General features: G+C 41.3%; 1 protein-coding gene across 4 annotated transcripts in view; it reads right to left on the reverse strand.

Moving 5' to 3' along the window:
* The window catches only part of daam2 (dishevelled associated activator of morphogenesis 2), a 112508-nt gene that overhangs the window by 87649 nt on the left and 2096 nt on the right, over positions 1 to 22763 (reverse strand). The window lies entirely within an intron of this gene.

Raw genomic sequence — 22763 nt, forward strand, 5'->3', positions numbered from 1 at the left:
CCGCCCCGCCCTTTCCCATCACCAACTGTGCTTCCAATGCTTCTAGCACCAGATTAACACCAGAAAATAAAGTCAAAGACCACAAAAATCCAAGTTTCATTAATTTATCAGCAGGGGGCCACTCTTCTAATTGCAAAAAAAATAAATAAATAAAATAATATTACATCTAACATTACATTTAGAAGCACTACAGCTAACTGGAAAATTTACCTCAACAAAACATCTGTATTGTATGCAGCATAATATCCATTTAGTAAACTATCATCGCTTGTAGAGATAATTATATGATAAAGTATGGTATGCTTCATCATCACTGACAAGTCTGAGTATGAGCATTCTAAAGTGATCAATATGTCTGAAAAAACATTGACATGTCAATCGTGATCTTTAGACATCGACAGCTTCCTGACCACAACTGACTCATCAATACTATTGATGTAACTTTAAAGGCATGGGTCATGCAGACTGAGGTCATATGCCGTCGTCTTATCTTTCATGGGACTGCCTGTCTGCTGACCAAGTTGGAAAAAGTATTGGCTTGTCTCTAATATTGACTTCAGTATAAATGCATGCATATACTGTAAATGAGAGCAAGTGACCACATTCTAAACAAGGACTGTTACTTGGGGGCCATTAGAGTATACCAAATACTTTTCCCCCCAATCTATTTTTTCATTGTTTGATTTAGAAAAAAAAAAAAAAAAAATCACATATTTAGATTTAGTGATAAAGGGCTGGCCTAGAGACCAGTCAGCAACCCCCGGCAACCACAGGTCAATCGGGAGAGGTGTAATGTATCCATTACACCTCCAACCAGTTGCCTAGTGGTTGCTGGCAATTACTGTGTGAAAATGGTTGAAAAGAGGTATATGGTGCTGCACTAAAACCTCCTTGTCATTGCTTTGGTCACTAGCAGATTGCTGTAGTCAAACATAGTTTGAAATATGTCGGTTGTATCTAGAGACCAAAGCAATCAAAAGGAGTTCTTTTGTATAGTCAGCAACCATTTGTCTATTCCCTTGCGACCTGTGGTTGCAAAGGGTTCGCCATCCTGTCTCTAGGCCTACAGGACTGAACCCTTAGATACATTTTTGGCAATCAGCACATTTAAAATCCAGCACATTTTCTTTTTATACTTTTGGTATTATACTTTTATATTTATTTAGATTCATTTATTATGTTTATTATACTCTCTGTGACAGAACCACCACCCACTGAAACTATTGTTTAGACATTCACACACTCAAACTGGAGCCACTGATATGCTAAAGAGTGGAGAAAGGGGCAGTCACAATAACATTTATCATCTTTCTCTAGGGACAGAAGACAGATGACACCAAATTGCTGGCGGTAATGCTTGGGTGCATTCCTGAAGAAGCCCTGGGGACACATCCATTAACCCAGCTGAGCGCCAGAACCAGCTTGTTTCCATGATGTTCACTAGTGTCAAAGTGACATTAGTTTGCATCACTTCTCCATTCCGTCTCTCTCTTTCGCTCTCTCTCTCTCTCTAGAGGGTAACTTCTCCATCACCAAAATGAGGGAAGATAGCCTATTCCTCCGGGGTTATTTGGGGTAAGCACAGGCTCCAGTATTGCTGAGTGTACCAGTAACCCTTGTATCATCCATCACAGCCTGATAATTGACGCAAATGGAATGGGCCTGGCATGCATGTGATAAAAATCATGGTCTCTAAAAAAGAGAGAGGGTGAAAGATCCAACAAGCTCTCTATTCCATCTGTTCTCCTTTTCTTTGAGGGTTTGCTGATTTTCATTACCCCTGAATAGCACACATGTTACAGGAAGAAAGAAAAGAGGAGCTTAGACACTCATGTGTACCTCCACATTTACAAATGACTCCAGATCATAGCTTCTACTAACTTGGCTTCAGTAAACCTCACCCTGGGATATTCATATCAACTCAAGCAGGGTTAGGCTTTACCCACAGTGAATGGCAAATGTCATGACTGATAAACCAGCTGCAAAGAGAGAGGCGGGGAGCTTTCTCCTCCGCTGAGCTGAGTGCTGCCAAAAGACACACAGCTACCCCTAAAATCTGCCTGTCACTTGTCAGTCAGTTGGGCGAAACTTCCTGAGCTGCTTTCCAAATCAGTGATTCCCAATTAGGAGTACCCCAGGGAGTGGTAATGCATGACCAGGAGCTAATGGACAAATTATCTCAAGTATTGAAGGAAATCAACTGAATTAAAAATGAGATTTTAGCTCATTCAAGATAATTATAACTAAAGGAAATGAAGAAATTTGCATACTGAGGAATTTATAGAGATTGAAATGAGTGAAGGTTGATTCAAAAAAGGAACAGAGTAGTTCAAATCATTTGTCAAAAGTCTGTCTAACAATTAAAATCATTGGTCTAAACCCTTCTGTGCCCGCTATATGGAGCATTCATGAAGTAATATTTTAAGAAAGAATTCACCATCATATTACAGAAACAGTCACAGCCTGGCCAACAAGTGCTAAATTTAGTCAGAAAGAAAAAAAGGGAACTTGGCACTTGGTGTTACGCTGGACGAAAGGTGAATGGAATATTGGATGAGAAGAAGTGGGTCACCCAAGGTGGTCTCCTCCAGGCTCATAAACCACACTTTCTCCTGCAGACCCCTCTAACGTGCAGCAGCAGTCAAACCTGATAACAGCCAGAGAAAAGCCTGTAAAGAGGCATTTGAAATTACAGATATTGGCATCAGGAGGACTCTTTCCAGGGTTGTCACTGAAGAGAAGTGGCTGGTGCAGCGCTCCAAGCCAGCAGCTGCCAGAGCTAACATGGCAAACGGTCATGCTTTACGATGTGTTGTTCCTTAATGTATTATTTAGGGCTTCTTTAGACCAGGCAGCTCTCATTTAACTGTATTTTGTTTAGGCGAGGAATTCCTTGTGACAGCACTTTGCACTTTCTTTCACACCCACGCAGAAATAAATTGCCCCTGAGAAAATACTTCTGCTGTTCAAAACCCTGAACTCTTGACAGCATAAATATGAGTGCACATTTTTATACATGGTGTAATTGTATGTTAGCTATAAATCATGATGCAGGGGAACGGTATACTATCCATCTTTCAAAAGCCTCTGCACAAAAGCAACCTAATCACAGCAAAGCAGTCAACCATAAATCTAACTTAAGTCACTTTGTTTTTATGGTGACATTTCTTCCTGCTCTTATTATTTATATCCCTGTTGCATGAATTCATGCTTTCTTCTTCTAGCTCGACTCTTTGTGGCTTTCCATCACAAATGTTTGACAATCCACCTGCTTTTACCAACTTCAAATAAGAGTAAACACGCTTTTCAACACAATTACCTCTCATTTGTACCAAGTGCTTTTCCCCCCCCTTTGTGTTCTGCAAAAGCAGTCTGTATCTGAATGGCTCTTTTGTTTAAAAGGCAGACTGGGCAGGGTCAAAGGTCAACCAACTGCCTGCTTCCACAGTGGCTCTAGTGTCTGCTTGGATATGTGCCAGCTACATGCTGTCATGTTTAGACAATGGTCTAGCTTTCCACTGACTGACTCATGACAGCTTCATCATGTTAACCAGTGATGTAATACCTTGATCTCTGGGCATGAAGGCCGTCGCTATTGGACTTTGAATAACTTCTAAATTATGTCATAGTGTAACCATAATGAAATGCGCCAATGGCGCGTTTCTTCTTCTTGACTGGTTAACAATTTCAGCTGTTTACTCTGGAAATATGAGAATTTAAGCTGGTAGGTTAATTCACTTTTTGCATTTAATGTTTTTTTTCCTTTTTTCCTTTTTAATTATTATTTTGTTTGTATAATTCTATTTGTGCTGTCTCAAATTTAACTCAAACTAACCAAGGATAGAAAGGACACTGCTAACTGGACCAGAGGAGAAGTAGAATTCTTGGAGCCATGGACATGCTGATTACCAGATGGATGCACTTTTTGAGTAGGGAGATCATTAGCCTTGCTATTTCTACTTTATCCAATTCCTAAGATGGGCAGGATGTTAAGCCCCAGTCTCACAGATTGAGACCAGCCAGTTACCCCCTGGCAGTCTATAATTTTTGCAACTTCCAGCAACCACTTACCAACCTCTCTGCAAATGCACTTTCCCCCCCTTACCATCTGGTGTTGAAAACTCGTTTCTAGGTGTGACCAAGACTTTAGATATTGAAGTTTGGGTAAACAACATGGGAGACATCTATTTGCAAACCATTTGTGAATTTCTGGCAATAGCCACTCTCACACTGACGTCAGTGTGCAAGCAACACTTTGTCCCCCCCAAAAGCAAATGATTGGTTTCACGCTACAATCAATAGCCTGAAGACTGCTGAAGGCATTTATCAGATATTGCAATAAGTCGCACATCTTATGACATCTTTATATAACAAGCTTGCAAAGTTTCCAAGTTAACATTGGAAGTCTCTGAGTAACACACACTGTATGAGTGAAATACAGTTCACTACGGAAAGATTTAGTTTAAAAAACACATCTGCTAACCCCAATGTGCTTTTATGTGACTATATTTCAAGTATATGTTAGCAGAAATCAGAAAAAACTTCTACCCCCTCTCTTACCTGGAAAGATGTACAGTCCATCTAAGCAACTTGCTTATAGTATTATTTTTTGGGGGGTTTTGCCATCTTCTTCTGCTTCTTTTAAAATCTTTTTAAAGTATTTGGTGCCAAACATCAGCTTATACGAGTCTATAGCAGTACAAGCAAATCTCTTCAATTTTAGAAATATGAGATGGAAAATACAAAGATGTATAAAAGGTCATGCTTTTAAGGCGGCTTCACTTCTCACAGCTCTTTTTTGCCAAAATGAGTCCAGGTGTGTAAACTGTAAAAGTGAGAATAGAGGCTGTCAGTAAAAAATAATGACAAAAGAAGACAAGAAAGGCCTTTGCTCTTTTTCCAGATGCTTCCATTTAAAATCAAATTTGATATATTCCTCTTGCTGTTATATTGGCAACATGGGGCTCTCCTCCTGTGGCTGTATGACATTACAATTTATCAAAATTCCTTATCCTGCCATTCATAAAAAATAAAAATAAAAAAGCACAAATCTGACCACTCACTGAACCCAAAACTTCACCTTCACCTGAGCTGTTCCAGGTGCCTTAATGTCACTTCTTAGTATCCATTCAAAGCAACATAAATCAAGGCTTTTACACCCTTCAAACACAGGCCCATGTACGGCGGTGAATGTCAGAGTTATGTGAATGTAACCATAAGTCCAATTCTAAACAGCGCAGTTTAAGGGGTTGACCCCACAGACATACATGGTCACGACTGTCATAGTGTCTAGATAAAAACATCTGGGAGTCATCTGTTCCGCTAACAGAGGCCCCATGTGAACAGGTGCGCGTCTGCATCCAAGGCCTCATACCCTTTTTCCTTGACCCTTCACCTCTAGTTAAGGCTGGGAAACTCTTTGAACCCACTGGCAGCACTGGTCACAGACAGTGCTGTCTGATCAGCCAAGGTCACGTTGCATTGGACAGTGCAGTGATCACGTTAGCGCTTCAAACAAACAGAAAGCATGCTCCCATGTTTTAATTAGCTAATGATAGGTTGTGCCCAAGGAGATGCAATGATTGGTGCACACATAAATCAAACACCGCTGTAATTATGTACTTGCATCATGCTGTGACAGCAAAAGCAACAACTGACCAAAACTTTGAAGCCAAAGTGACCAAGCAAGCATCCTCTCTCTAAAGATTTTAATCACAAACCAGAGGAAGTGGGTTGCCTAAAAATAGCCCACCAATTTTACTCTCAAAGCCTTTGGTCTGGGCTCGCCACGACGGCTCCAACAAAGCTACAGTTTAAGGCGAGATCCGCAGCTGAGAATAAATGACATTTTTAAAACTTTTTCTCTCAGTCTTGCTTAATGTAATGCTTGGAATGACGCCCCAGCTGGGTGTTGCACTATACCACAGTGAAACCATCTTCCGAGCTCTCCCGGGATAAGAGACTAATAACAAACACTTCCTGTTTATCACTACAGTAAGTTAGAACAGTCTGTTCTGAGCCACTGTTCATTCCAACACAAATAACAGTGGTTATCACGTCTTAATGTTTCAGAAAACAAGAAGCAACAGCAAATTTAAGAGGCAGCAGAACACCTGTCAACACATTCATGGGCAGATGAGGATAAAAGTTAGCAAGCACGGACCAGATTTTAAGGATTTTTCTCCACAAGCATCCAACAGGTCTATGTGGAGAACTATATAGCGTCAGTGAACCACACAGTGACTCTCCTTGTCCAGCTGCCTCTTATATGGTGGGAAGGGTCGAACATGTTGTAACACTGATTTACTTCCCCCGCTAAATCAAGCAGCTCTTCCTTTGCAACATCCTGTCCCCCAGCTGAGAGGGGGCGCCGTAAAAGTTATCCTGCAGCGTACGGTCACATGGATTACACTGTTGTCCAGTGGGTTACATCCTTTAGCGGTTTAGATACCGAGGCAAAGCATCCTTAAGATGCATACATTCAGGGCTGGGTCGGGACTGTCCTGGTGTTTCGGCTGATAAGCAACACTCAGCCCTGTCCGCAGGAAGCTATGAGACATATACAAACAAGTGAGAGGAGATTACACCCAGGCTAAAATGATAGGAACCCAATCTTAATTTCTCAGTCCATTCTATTTCCCATCTATGTCACAGCGGACAAAGACATATTGTGGCTGCAGAATAAACTTCTCACCCTACATACCCTCTCACTACAGCCTAAAACATTCAAATTCAATCTGGTACAAGCTGAAACCTATAAACAGTTGAATTAGTCATTTGTTTCTGTAGTAATGAATCACTGAGTCTACTATTAAGCCTGATTGAGCAACATACTGAAGCTTCAAAACTCCAGCCAGTATTCAACATCCAAATCAGTGTTCAACCACAAAAATCCCAAATAGCCCATTAAATAGGAAACAGCAATCCAAAATTGTTTATTACACATCAATATTAATTATTATTAGTTATCCTGAGACACCGACATTTGATCTTGGTGCATCACGACTATCATCTGGTGGGTGGAAAAAATTACAGGATCAATAACTTATGGTCAGGAGTTAATAAGGCGTAGCAGCATAATAACTAAATTATGGACACATCTTAATAGTGTGCGGTCACATAATGTGGTATGTGTGCAAGCTTTAGGAGTATAATAGCAATAATATTATGGCTTTACTTGTCTTACAGGATGCACTCACTTTTACTCTAACTTCATAATAATTCAGCATTTTTTCCTAAATGGTTATAACATGCAGAAATTATAAGTGATTTCTTAAAGTTATAATAACCTCTGATTATCCCTGAAGCTGAGTATAGTCTACAAGCCGTGTAGGTGTTTGGATTGAGTGAATGAACAGAGTGAGAATGAGTGTAGAATCGCGCATGTGTATCTTGTTACTGCTGTGTGCACAAGAGAGACAATGTAAATATATATGCTATCACACCATGTGGTGCAGAGGGATGTTGAGAGAGCAGTGGTGAAAGGGAGTGTTGCTGAGGGGCTCCAGTATGCACCGACTGCCCGCACGAGGGCTAAATGATTGTGTTGATTAAAGCCAGCTGAGCCCGGGGTAGCTCCTGTAGCAGAAGACGCACGCACGGCCCCATGTGCCCATGAAATCCATCTGGTCACTCAGTAACACATGCTTACCATCGAGCGCTGCGTGCTTTATGTTCTGCAGCTAAAAGTGTACACAAACACACACCCAAACACCCGCCATGCTTATGAAATCAAGCTAACAAACAAGTCTTTCTCTACAATGCTCATCAGCTGTAATCTGCCCACTCTACACATAGACGCTGATTAGGACTTTCCAGTGATTAAATTCATTCCTTTTACTTGAAAAAAAAAAAAAAATGAGGCCACGTTCACTCTGAAGAATATGCAGTCCTTTCATACATTTCAATAGAGGCAGTTCTTCTATTCTAACAGGTTCCATGTTCGACAGAACAAATATATGATGGCTTTAGCGTTTAATTTTTTTGTAAACTATATTGTTTCCCCTGTATGTTCAACAACAAATCGTCACCAGGGACTTTTATTTGGTGTAAATCCCAGATAAAGGGATCAGGATGATTCTAAATACATGCTTGATGGATCACCTCGCAAACCCTTTTAATCCATGTTGGAATTACAAGCCTACAACCAGCTATTTTCATGTTAAAGTTGGTTGGGATAGAACGTTCATGTTTCAATGTTTACACTATCTTACCAGCTTTTTGAAGCCATATGCTGTATCAAGGACAACTTGAATGTCCAAATTCTCTGCACTGCATTTGGCAAGTGTTCAAATTGTTTCAAGCTTTTCACAATTTATAATTTGTTTCAAAATGTTAATAACTTCAAAAAGTCTGATAACTTTCCAAGTGGCCTTACTGGTGCAACCAACATGTTTCAAAGGGCACAACTTTTACTTTAGTACTTAATGAGTGCTTGCACACAAGTCATCATCTTCCATGCAAACAATGATTTTTAGATTTCTGAGGTCACCCAATTACAAGTTTTGCTGAGCAGTACCAGACACTTTTTTGTGTCCAGTTTCTCCTAGCAACTGCCAACATCACCCAACAGCTACTTACCAACCAGTGTGGAAATACAGTTTTTCCCAACAATCCCTAGCAACTGGTGCCGGGGTGTCATCTACGACAGGTCTTAATGCTGAGATACCAAAAGGAAATCATGCAGTCCAAGGTCTCTCTGCACCTCTGACCTTGCAGTGGACACACATGCACTCCCAGATATTGATGGCAGATTCTCCAATACACCACCAATGCTGCAAGCACTATTCCAGTTTTGACACGTTCTTTTGGGTATTTTTCCTTCACCGTTACGCAAAATACATTCAGTTACAGAAATGTTTAACACAATCAGAAGTGTTCAGCAGATGTAAGCTCCCTGAGTGTCAGGCCCATCCTCACTTTAGTCATATGTAGCATCCACCAACACTGAAAAACTATAGTCATCACCAAGTCACTGTATTTATTTAAATTCAAAGCAGATGTTTCTTCACTCATGCCTTAGTGTATATCACTGCAGATATATGGGTTCAAGTTATAAGTAAAGAGAAGCTCTCACACAATATACAGGTGTCTGACTCACAGGCACCCATGGGATGAAAACCTACTGGGGAAAAAAACCCAAAAAAAAAACTAAACCCTTGACCCCTGCACTACAAATCTGGGTTAATCTGCTTCGGCGGCATACAATCAACACACATTGTTCCGATTACATGCTATTAAAGTTAAATGGTCAGGTTGGGCCTCGAATCCCATTGCACACTGTAGCAAAAATGTGGGTCAGTACTTCTTCCCCTGCAGCCTTTCCTCTCCTTGCATCTGAGTTTCCTTCACAGAACAATGAGTCTGAGTTTTCTTTTTCTTTCCACAGCACCAGGACGTGCAGTGAGAACTGGCATTATTACGGTGGCCACTGTGGAGCACTGAGACCCCAAGTTGCGATGCAGGGTGTGATATAAGAGAACTCGGTAACCTTTCAAAACACAGTCCAAAGGAGCCATTTCAATAATTATGAGCATTGATTGTTGTGAATGTAATGAAAGGAAGGATGCAGTAGGTCAATGAAAAAAAAAAAAAAGGGGGGGGGGGGGGGGGTGATTTAAATGACCTCACCTGTCAACAGCTTCCTGTTTGAAGGCCTTTTCTGCGGGGGAGCTTAAAGAGTTTTGACAATTGTGAAAAAGGGAACCCAAGCCAGAGAGGTGTTTGCAATGTCGAACACCACAGATAGGAATACACTACAGTAAAAATAACCGATGCACCATCATGTCTGAAGGTTTGCTTCTAATGAAGATTAAAAGGAAGAGAAGGCAAGTCTGGGAAATGTACTGCACAGCACTGACCAGTAGCCAAACGAATTCAGACAGATTTATGTTCACCGCCTGTTTTAATACTTTGTCAGTGGCGCTCTAAGACAGTTTGTGTGTGCAAATGAATCACAGCAGGGCTTCTTCCATCCATTCTGTTTCATGGGCCAAACCTCCAATCAGCAGATACCTTTCCTCTTCCCCAGATCTTGGAAAGAATGTCAGGAAAGCAAGGTCACGTCAGGTAGGGTGGGTGTATGTGTGTGTGTGTTCATTCATGAACACTACCGCTCAGCCGTTTGGGTCACTTTATGGTTTTAATGCAGTTCCATTAGCATTTTCAGCAAGTATAAATCATATTTTTCAGTAGCATGTTGTGTTTACTAATATGAATTTATCAGTAGGAAAATTATATTGGAGCAAACAAAATTCTACTGAAACAAAAGAACTCTTTCTCTTATAAATTACCAGAAATCTGACAGGGGCATTTCTAAGAGTCCAAAACTTTCAAGCTCTACTTTACACTAAAGCTTTCTTTTGCAAGTTGCAAAAGAGTTTGCAGTTTAACACATTGCTGTATAAAGTTTAGTAATCATATTACAGTAAGCAATTATGCTGTTACTTGCATCAATATGGGTGAGTAGAAAAAAAATTCAAACACACCTTTTTTCCTGCAAGCTTGCACTACAATCACCTGATTCAGTTCATGTGCAGGAAGGAGGAGAGTATTCGAGCAGTCTGATGCACAACTCTTGCAGAGTGGAGATATAAATATTGCTGTCATTTTTATTGCAGGAAAGAAAGTGACGACAAAGTGCAAACTGTGCCCAGCCAGAACTCATGTGCAAAGACATCATGCAAACACAAAGCTACTGAAGAACCCAGATTGATGTTAAAGCTGCGTATGCTCACCCCAGCTAAGAGCCAGGGCCTTCAACAGGTAACAAAGGAAGTGATGAGCCATCAGGTGTGAAGTGTGGAGAAAAAAAATCTTGAGCATGTCTTCATGTGTGAGACTGTATCCTAAGTTTTATAGTGTTATATTATGTTGTGGAGTAATGCAAATGTAGTGTAGCAAGTTACTCTAGTGAGTAATTAAGTAACGTTAGTGATGTATTAGTTCTTTTGTTTAAATTAAAAATTAATATGTAATACACTGTTTTTTTACACTTATTTTTTACCTTACATCCTCTCCTCAGCATTTGCAGAAATTGTTGTTCAGACATTATTCATTGTAATTTTGTTGTTTTGCATTTATAGACGTTTTCTATCCAGAGTGTGTTCTTTTTTATGAGTTTGAAGATCATAAAATGTGGATATAATGCCCAACTGGGGATAAGGATTGAAAATTAGCAATAAAATTAAACTCTGTATGCAGCCCATCAGTTTAATGCTCTGTACTGAAGCTATGTTCAAGTGCATCATCTCACTGAAAGAAAAAAAATTAGTGAATGAAGATTTTGTTCTTCTCTGATTTAAAATGATGAACACTGAAAAACAATCCATTTGCTTGTGAGATTCCTGCTCCTAGCCGAGGACCATGGGAGCACCATGCAAGGGATGAGAGATAACGAGAACGACTTTCTGTTTTGCAGTGCTACGTTCCCTGAACGCTGCCCAGTTTATGTATTGCAGCTTGTTGTCAAGGAAACCTGGCAGCAAATGAGGGCAGAGCACAAGAGAGGCAGGCATCCAAAGACTGGAAAAAGTGAGCGAGGGAGAAAATTAGGTGAAAAATAACAAAAGTATCAACATAAAATATATTTATTATTCCGATGGTTTCATCTTTGAGCATGAAGTTGAGACAGCACACTTTTCCTGCACTACAGATTATTCACAATTACAGGAACATCACCTATTTTTTTCCAATTAGGAGGTTCAAAACCCACCCACCTCCCTCAGGTCAACTGGAAAATCCCATTTAATTCTCACTAATTGAATGTGAATCATTATCCTGGAAATACTTCAACAAACGCAGTGCAAGTTTTGTCTAAGATATCCTTCCTCCCACAGCCACTAAAAATCAACTTACAAATGTTGCATCTTTATTCTTTAAAGCTAATCTCCGTACTGCTGAAATAGTCACGGTCACTCGCAGTTAGTTGTGCACTTTGGGGATTTTGTCTGTCAGCACAGCAGGGTGGATGCTGGGGATTATGAAGGCAGTGATGTGTGCATGGGTTGATATGGTAGCATTTATGTCTGTTCCAATGGTCCAGGTTGTCAGAGTAATACCTTTAATCCACCCCCTGCTACTAGTATCAGCCCCAAAAGATAGAGTCAAGGGCATGGTTACAGTCCAGTAGCATCCCTATTCCCCTTTTTCAGCTCCCTCTCTCCTTCTGATAATCACAATATGAGTCTCCTCTTTACAGGGCACAGTTAATCCCTGTGGCTCCTGGACCATGTGACCAGTGAGGAGGTAAAGAAGAGGATGAAACTGACTGGACTTTAAGAAGCCATTTGCTAGATGGATCACTGCCTGAAGAAATAATACAGGCTGTAAGACTTTGAAAATGGGCAGCCCATCTAAGCTTCTGCAGGAAGAGAGAGCGACAGAGAGAAAATATATCAGCCTCCAGTAGCTTTAATGCCGGCCAACTCCTGTCAGATGGCTTGGCACACAGAGCACTGGCTTATGGGTTATCTCTCCATCACTCCACTGCTGACAGCCTGGACCCTTCAACACATGTGTGCACACACACGCATACATTTGCAAGAGCTTTTAGCATCCTGGGTCTGCATCTCTCTCACATAAATTCTTTTGTTTTCAAAACTGCTTTTAAAAAGGCGCACCATTATGGACACAATGGTTGGACAACATTCAAATTTGACAAACATTTAATAATCAGCGCTTGCTAATATAAAGGCAGAAGGCTGTTGAAATATCTAGGGCTGAATTAAAATGTCATGATACAGTGCAGTTCCTCTAACGGCCACTTGAAGCTGGCTCCAAAACCGAGTGGCGCTCCATGACTCCCATTATAAAGTGTCCAAGTGTATGTGTTTACTGTCTGGTACAAAAAACTGTTTTGTGTTGTCATTGGAGCGACAAAAGAAAATACAGGACCTAATTGATATATCCCTAACATTTGCATTTATCTGGGCAAGACATCAGCCAAAACTGCATGGGCTAGGCAATGGTACTCTGCTGCATCCCAGAATGCAAAGCATACCTGGCTACAGGAAGGCATTCGGCTCAAACTTGCAGCATCACCTGGTCAGTATGAGGTCAGATCTCACCATAAACAAACTAGTGAGTCTCTGTCTGGTTGGTTCCACACCTGAGTGCGATTATCATGTTCACACGTGCACAAACAAATTTCACCAAGTAGGAAAGTTAACTTTTAATTTAAATGGACACAGCACAGCTGTGAGAAAACACCCTAAAATCGGGCAAACCTACATTAGCAAGCTGATGGACCAAAATTCAGAAAATGAAAGATGCCTGTAATGTGTGCTTATATTGGTCAAAAACCTAAAAATACAGCTAGCTTACCTAGCAAACATATGCTTAACGTTACTTAGTGTTGATACTTAGTTTGTCAGACAAGGAAATGGGGACTTCCACATTGCCACTGTTTAATGTACTTAATATACAATGGCAGGTCTCCACAGCACTACATCCACTAGACATACATGATGAAAATTTTCATTAATATATCTGTTTAGCTCTACTGTAGCTCAGCAGAATATTTTTTTCAGTGACTGTCCTTTATAATGGATTTATCTGAAGAGATTAATTTTCAAAGAGGCAAACCACTAAAAAAAAAAAAAAGCCCCCTGTGGGGGGGACAGGAAAATAATACTAAAAGTCTCTCAACCCTAATGGCCACCAGTAGGAGCAGATGTGTGCAAAGCAAAAACACCACACAGAGCTACAAAACCACACGACTAAAGAACTTCAAACATAGTTGTAATGACTAATTGTTTAAGGTCAGGACATCACAGTGTCATCTTTCCAAGCCATGCAATCTCACAAGTGCACAAACAAGTTGGCCTGGTCTGTCACAACATTCAGGTTGTTAGTACATGGCAAAGTAGTAACCACATGAGTGCTGGGACTGTAGGTTTCCCAGCAGAACATTTCATCATAATGGGATGACTGATATTATTCACTTCCCCTGACAGTGGTTTTAATGTTGTGGCTGAATCAGTCACTAACCAAAAATAACCTCCTCTTCAGATTTGCTAAGACATTCTTGGGTCATCTGAGATTTTCCTACTGGCTTCTGTCATTTGTTTAGCCCCACACTTCCTGAATGCTGATGGCAGACAATCTCCTAGTTTACATAAGTAGAAGGAGAAGAAAACCAGCACACTCTCTGCAAAGGAGGAAGACGAGGAGGTGCATGAAGAGGAAGGGAGTATCTTACTCACCGAGTGAACGGCACAAAGATCACCTGATGTCCACATGTGATCTTTACCACAGGGGGAGTGATGGAGCGTATATCAGAGGAGGATGACATCTGTTTTAAGAAGCTTCCTCTCCATCTGCACAACTATAAAACAGGACCCAGAGTCTACACGAGTACCTGTGTTTTTCATCAGTATGGACGAAGCAGAGTAGATGAGAAGAGGATGCTGTTGTCACTTATGGCAAGCACGCATGGAAAACAAGCAGGTTGAGAGGGAAAGTCTGGGTTAGAGTTACAGGTGAATTTAAGAATAACACAAGTGCGGGGAGCGAGCGATGGCCTGGTAGTGTTTTCAGACGATGGAGAACACCCACAAAATCTTAAAATCTGGAAAAAGGACACAGTTTATAACGCAGCACAAATAAACGTCCTGCCTTCCTGCCTTTCAACAGTCCATTTGAAGTGCAGTGCCAGTGCAAACCTGCGCGAGATCAATCTGCTCTCCGGAGGGATAAAAGCAAAAGACCCCATTTCAACAGGCCTCTCCAGAGACAGAACCCCATTCATTCCTCCTCTGAATGCTTTAGTTGTTGCCAACCACGCGGTTTGTCACTTGGCGAAAAAGAGTTTTTGAAAAAAACTCGCCAGGGATGAAGGATCTATGGCTCAGGTCCACTGTTTGGATTCTGTTTGTCTGTTTAGTTACTCAGTAGCAAAGGGACAGAACCGTTCTTGGATCCTCGACTGCATCTGCTCATCTATCTCAGAGCTCAAACACAATAAGATGGCAGTTAGCTTGGATGATGCATTAGGGCCTGGGAGAGAGGCTGTAGAGCACAGTAAAAGTGCCTGTCACAGCTTTCTATTCTGCTTAGGAGCTTTGAAGTGCACCATAAAGTCGTTACATGATTAGAAAGAAATGCATGGGAAAATACAGAAGCCAAATTTAGTAATCCAAGACTCTCCCCGAGATTTATGATGGCGTTGAGCTTATAAAACGTTTTACTGTTTAGTAATGGCCTTTAGTTTTAAACAAAGTGACATCACAGGGGAGGTTTGGTCTGATACTGCATGTCTGAACCATATTTTTTCCTCAGGTCAGACTATTTATAGGCTTATGGATTCCAAACGCTGCAGGTGAGGATAGGATAAGAATTATTCAGATGGATCAGAGGGGGAAAACAAGAGGGGTAAATGTGATTCAGCTACTTCTTAAATCTTGTTAAGATGCTCCAGCCTTAGATCACTTCAATAAAGCTCATTTGTCACACTAGCAAAGTGAATTACAGTAGACTAAATTGAATTGAGGATTAGGGTAGGAGGCTTGGCTATCTGACAGCCTGTCATATCTTGTTGTTGTTGGTCAATATAAAGTGCCACACACACACACGCACGAAACACATAACAAGTATGTCACCATGACACTAAATACACAAAACCTGTGTTTCTGGGATTTCCCGTAAAGCAAATGTGAAAATAAAACTGCATCACTATCCATATGCAAAAGTGGAAACAAATCACTGCCAACGACAATTGAATGCATTAAATGAAAACTGAAATTCAAAATCTAAATATAAAAAGCCACAAACTCTGTTTAATGAGGTAATTCCTCCAGCCAAATGACACATTCAGTACACAAACCAGGAAAAGTCTCTTTAAAATTTTTTTTAATAAAAATAAAAAACCCAGCAACCTCCAAGCTATAAACTTTACATATTTCAGGTTCAATATCCAACCCTGGAGCCAGAACATATTTTGCATGGGTAGCCAAAGTAAACCTGCCACAGTCTGGCCCATTCTCAAAACTCTGTGTCACATCAAGACCCACATCGCAATCTCAGGCCTCAATCTGAAGTGATTTATTGGCTGTGAGTTCTTTTACCAGGCTTCTTCATCACTGTGCTGAAGAGCTTGAAGGATCCACCAACCAGATAAGATAAATCCTACTCCTGAGCCTGATGATAATGCAAATAACTCCAGTTTGGGAATCTAAAAACTGGGCAAAGGAATTCTGCCACCACTTCTACCACTAGGATCTGCTGAGGCAAGAACGGTCCTGGAGGAGTAGTGGGGCTCAGCATCTCTGAGCACAGAGGACACCCCCTCACCTCCCCAAGGGAAAAGCCGGTCCAGAGAGCGGGGGACTCTCACGGACAGTTGAGAAATTTTCCCACAATCAAACGCAAACAGAGCCGCACAGGGCAGCGCGAAGGACCCCTGTCCACCAAGGAGACAGAGGGAGGGAGGGAGGGAAAGAGCTGACGGTTACAATAACACAACCCATAGAAGTACATGCTAGGCCATATCTCTTGTAAAGAGGACCCTCAAAGAGAATGCACTGCTTTGTAAAGAATATTCAGTGATCCAAGTGAGGTCTCAACAGTATTCCAAGGATGTTTAACCTGTAGGTAACCTTCAGTAAATTTCAGAAACCCAGAGGCCTTGGATACCCCTCTGCACAGTTCATTGGTAAATGACCTCATTAAGGTAATCTGTTTTCAGCACAATCCACCACTACAAATACCATCTGCTACGCATTAAACAGGGTGTCAAGCCACAGAGGACATCTGGATTGCTATCGTTGAAAAGTTTAGGCTAATTTAGGCACCGTCTGAACTTGAGACAACATTAAGATAAAAACTCAAGACTGACAATCTAGACCAAGAGATTTAGCATCATTTTGGCCACTGAGATCAAATCTGCTCAGCTTGCAAACAGAGGATATTCCCATTTTAAACAGGAACGGGTTGAACTTTGTCATTACAGCTCAGTCAAAACAAAGATACAGACCTGGATATTGATAACTTCAGCTACCCAATGCAACAGGAAAATTCAATCTAAAGCACATAACGGCTAGGCCTTTGTAAACAAAATCAATTTCCTGAAGGGCAAGCAAAGCACTGGGATGAGGTAACAGGTCAAAAGTCACCTATCATCAAACTCTGCGGAGTATATTTCCAACAAAGCCATAAGTTTGACCTGTGATATGAAGAGGTGACGCAATCACAATCACGAATTTCAAACATTCACAACTTTAAATACTTTGAAGACACTCTTGGATGACACAAAAGCAGAAACCGACTCAGGGAGCTGATAACTTTAGGTTTCTGGCTTTGTCCAAAGCCAAACACGACATTCTTTTCCTGTGTGATTCATGTCTACTTTCTAATGAAAATCTAAAGGTTACATCTTGCGAAAATGTGGCATGCAAGCCTCCTTTCGAGTGGGTCGGTAAAAGTCTTCAAACTTCCTTTTATAGAAGTAGCCCCCAGAGCTGGATATCAAAGCTATTATAAATAAGAAGCTGGAATGCAGAAAGGGAAAAAAATAAACATCCAAGCTGCTCCGTTATCTACACCCAGCTGTGCAGTTTAGAGCCCAATCCTTGGAGATGATGTCACTTTGGCATTGGGTTACTGTTAAAATACTGTACTTATAATTTAGAGTGGATACTAATTCATTCAAGTAGTAGCCAACAAACCCTGTGTGTGAACCTAACTCAAAGTTAGCACAGACCTTGAACTGAGTTCATACAACCTTAACCCGAATGAAAAACACCCAAAGATAAAATTATCACTGTCAGTTAAGATTGGCATGAACAAATGCATCACTTTAAAAGAGATCTATATACACTCAGCAGCCACTTTATTAGATACATCGGCTCAACTGCAAATATCTAATCAGCTAATCACATGCATTCAGGTATGCAGATATCGTTAAGTTGACCCAATTTATCCTGCATGGAATTAACACTTCAGGCTGTTGGTGGTGATCTTATGGTGTGGGAGATCTATTTTCAGCACACCTTGGGCCCTTTAGGTCAAGTTGAGCATTGTTTAAACACCACATACCATGCGAGTATTGTTGCCAACTACATCCATCCCTTTATGACTACAATATACTCATCTTCTGCATCCAGCACTGTTACATGCCATGTCACAAATCTCAAATCATCTTAAACCATTTTCTTTGACATGACAATGAGCTCACTGTACTCAAGTGGCCTTGAAAATCATCAGATTGCAATCCAATAGAGCAATTTTGGGATGTGGCGATTCGGGTCATGGATGTGCAGATGACAGATCCAAGTCTACAGTCATCATGAGACTGCAGTATAAAAAACTAAAGTTCTGTTCTTTCTGGAATTATTTCTGTGTGAATTTTCCACAAATACGGTGTGCTTGCTCCTGAGATCCTTGCCACAATGTCTCATTCAACTCTCCTACAGCACCAACAGCAACTTTCCAGTGTTAACTTCAAACTGGAGTTCACCAGTCAATAATCCTGAAAAATGTCCAGCAATATTTCAACACAAACGCCACATTAAACTCCACATGTGTCATTTTTTTAAGCATTTTGCTTTCTTTCTGGCCTTTGAAAGCCAAGACTAGCTTGCCAACCTTTTTAGGACTTTACATGGCAAGCCACTGCAAATCAAAGTGTATTTATGGTTTACCAATGACTACCAAGGAGAGCGAAGGAGGAACATCTCCAGGCGCCACTTTTCAACATAATTTCAGAGGCAAAGTGAACCTGAGATGCAGAGGTGAGGGGAGACCTGAAGCCAAGAGAATATGGTGGGGCTGACGCACTGGAGGTTTGATAAATGATTCCATATGTGCTCCAGATCCCTAGTGAAAGAGCTGCTTTGTGTTCACTGAGGTAGCACGTGCACAGGTCCCAAGTGCATACCCCTCCCCTTCTTTCTGTTCCATCTACTGACAAAACCTATTTGGCCTTTTCTCGGCAGGTCAGGGTAATATTAGCCAAGTGTAAGTGGCAGGAGCAAAAGGTCTGGGTGCCCGAGTCTCAGTGCGCCTTCTTGCACCCTATTTTGACGGGATCTAATTGCCTGTGACTACATGGAGACAGTGGACCAAAAACAACCACAGCATTGAGTTAGATGGCAGAAGGGGGTGGGGGTGGGGGGGCAGGGTAAAGTTGACAGAGATTGAGACCAAGGAGGGAGAGGTATTTGGGGGAGGGAACTGTCAGTAAGTTTAGAAATATTGGGATATTCTCAACCTCTATTACCCCTAGTGCTAAATCACTCCCACCCATGGCAAAATAATTCCTCAGAGCATTAAAGAGGCAATCTTCGCTGCGCACCTGCTCCTTTTGAATTTTGTCCTGATATGATGGAATAGGTAATCACCCAAAATACCACCTTTATTGTGGTGACAAACTCCCCTCTGTAGAGGTTCAACAACATATGGTGAAACCAAAACTTAAATTGCCTTCAATTTACACCAGTGGTGGAAACATGCAAGTCCGATCAGGTAGTCAAGGCAGCAGGCTACTGTTTCCACTACAAACACTATAGCAGCACTAGTGCACAAAAACAAGTTTGCAATGGCACAATGTGCAAAAAAACGGTCAAGAAAGCGAAGCGTCTCCTCCATATTTAATAAACACATGATTGTGTAACTCCACATTTCTACCTTGTGACTGTTGCTAGTGAGAATGACAGGAAATTAAGACTTTAGTGGCAGCTTGAGGGGGAGGACATAAAAGGAGGAAGAAGCACAGCAGAAGGCAGAAACGTGTCCTGCACTGTTTGATTCCACTGGACAGTGAAGACACCTCCAAAGCTGGGGTTTTTTGTATGTATGTAAACTCTTATAAATACAAGTGGTTTACATACAAACCACAATAATTAAATGAGAACAAAAGAAGGATCCACAGAAGAGAAAGAGAAAGTAAATTACTGACGTGTATTAAGATCATATCATAGCACTCCTTTACAGTTGGGTTACACCAATGTTGGTCGAATGTCAATGGTTTCTGGCACAGTGGGAGCATTCCTGCTATGCTGGAGTTACTTTAAAACTTAGGTTTTTAACAGCAGAGAACAACCTCACTACTGTATGGGAGAAGCAGACCAGAGCCTGTTGCAACCGCTCATCAACAAGTCCTGCACACTGGGCCTCTGTGGCCAGGAGCTACACTAGAAAAGCTGAAATCAGGCTTTTGACTGAAGTCAACGAGACATGTACTCTTAAAGAGTCTCTCAAACAGAATGAATCTCAAATGGTGCAAGAGATCCATATGCATTTATCTACTTATACTTTTCAATGCTTATTTAAGTTCTTTCAGAGTAATAATGTGCATGCTTGGTCAAGTACTGAATCTTGTTATGATGCACCAGTTGAGTTTATTCTGACACCTTTCATGCACTCATTTGTTCAGTGAGCTGTTAAATAAAAATGACTGGGATTAAAATAAAAACAGTGTTACATGAGCAAAATATATAAAAACAACTTAGGACAGAAAAGTAAAGAATTGCTCTGAAGAAGGTGCTTACTTAAACAGATAATGCAAAAATAGTGGAGCAGGTTTAGCTCAGTGGGTGAGCAGAAGACCATATGCCACATGACTAGAATGCAGCAGCATCGGTTTGAGTCTGACCAGTGGCCCTTTGCTGGGCATCTTCCCTTTCTCTCTCTCTCTCTCTCTCCCCACTTTTCTGTCTGTCTTCACTACTCTACTATCAACAAGGCAAAAATCCCCCAAAAAGCATCTGTAAAATAATATCGGTAATAATTTAAATGTAAAATGAATGCAATTACTGTGGCAAAGACTCTGCATCTCTACATCTCTGTGGAGATGATGTAGATGTTGCTTGTCCAGTGAAAATTCACAGGGTGGTCAGGATCCATCAACTATCCATAACCATTTACCACAGCCACAGTCATTTGGATGAGCTCTAAACTAGTTGAGTAACATAAGCAGCACGCTGATTTATTTCAAACTGTGGCACAAGTGAAGGACTACAGTTTTGGGGTGTAACATGGGTTTTGTTTTGTTGGTGAAGGTGACCACACAACATGTATAAACCTGTGTGCACTGTTTGCACCTAAAAGGGTTTGGCTAAGAAGGAAAACACTCCAAAGTTCAAGTTTGCCATCAATATCAGCACATCATCAGCACACTCATGTGTCACCGTCATCAAGTCCCTCACGGAAAAAAAAAAAAAACTATGGAAAAAGGCATGCATGTCCCAGTAAATTCAATTTAGGCTAATCAACTAGTCTGCAAATAAGAAGACATCAGAGTGTGGCATCTTTTTCTGACATCTACACACCTGCAGTGAATGTGGTTAGATTGCACCACCAACATTAATCTAGATTACAATATGGACAACCCAAGAGGAACCATAGGCAGAGCCTCAGGTAGTGATGGCTTCATAACCCAATAGTGAAGTGGTGTGAAATTCCAGAAAGGATAGATACTGTGCAACTTTCTACTAAGAGGACATTTTATGTGTCCTTGCATGGATTTCAAAGTGTTTCTGAACATATGTACAGCTCTAACCTTTAAAAAAAAGAAGAAGAAGAAACCCTTGGCTGTACTGTATTCATGGCATTAAATTTGGTTACCTCCTGCTGTAAAAACAAATCATAGAATCAAACCACTTCCACTTTTTTCACATGTACTCATAAATGAAGGTCTAGTAAAGTAGGAAATGGGAGGATGAGGAGTGAAGAGGGGTCTCATAACCACTTGTGCCTGAGGATTGGAAGGAGAGGAAGGGGGCGGGTGGGCATCCAACAGACCCAAAACTGTGTCTGGTATTAGATTATAACCTCACAGCTAATTACTCCCAGACTCCTTAGCTCTGTGCCAGAAACTCTGCACAGATACAGTAAGTCAGCACGCTGCCTCTCCCCCACACAAAGAGAGAGACTGGCAGAAGGTCTACTGCAGCCACTCAGTGTGTAATTGATGAGGGACGAGTAAAGAAGGCAAATGAAAAGTTTTATGAGGGGAGACAGGGACAAATATATCGACTTGGAACACTTGTTGATGAACTGTAAGGGTGCACAAGGGGGTGTCGCTGCTTTCTAGATGATGAGATGATCAGCACTTGTTGCACAGTGATTTATTTAAAGTTTGGATCGAGTCTGAACATCTGATAAAGCACATCATCAGTCAGCAGGCTGCAGAAAGGAGAAGCGACATGCTCTCCCATGACCAAGTACAGGCTCACTCCTGCCCCCTCCTCACTGCCACAGTCTCACCTCACAGACTGGACGAGCAGCAACAGCCAGCCAAAACATCTGGCTCTGTTAGAAGAGAGCACACTTCTCCCTCAACTGCTCACCGGGAACAATGGTCCTGTCTTTCCCCAGCTGGCAAACAGTCCTAGCTTAGACCAGGCACAGTCCACAGCTTTGTGGCCACTCAGATACCAGGTAAAAACACACACAACCACCCAAAGCTAAGCAAGGCTGCTACTCATGCTTCTGGCCACAGAAACAAACATACACATCCAAAAGTAGTCCAGCTCCTGCTCAGTCAGCAGGGGCACAGCCAGAAGCCGAGTACCTCAGCCCACCGGGCCTGTTTCTCTTGGATTACACATGTGTTTTTCTTCCCTACCTCCTCTAAAAACACACAGGTAGCTGGACAAGGATTGTGCACTACAGTCAAAACAGTGGACTCAAAAATACTCCAGGAAAATTGCTTCCTTAGTCTGATTTAAGGTTAAACGGGACAAATATTCCTGCTTTATATGTGAATTTTTGCATGCCTGTGAAAGAGCTTATAATGTATTAAAAGCTCAGCTCTGCTCAGAGAT

Source organism: Rhamphochromis sp. 'chilingali', assembly GCF_963969265.1.
Source record: "Rhamphochromis sp. 'chilingali' genome assembly, chromosome: 21".
In the NCBI taxonomy this organism is placed as follows: Eukaryota; Metazoa; Chordata; class Actinopteri; order Cichliformes; family Cichlidae; genus Rhamphochromis; species Rhamphochromis sp. 'chilingali'.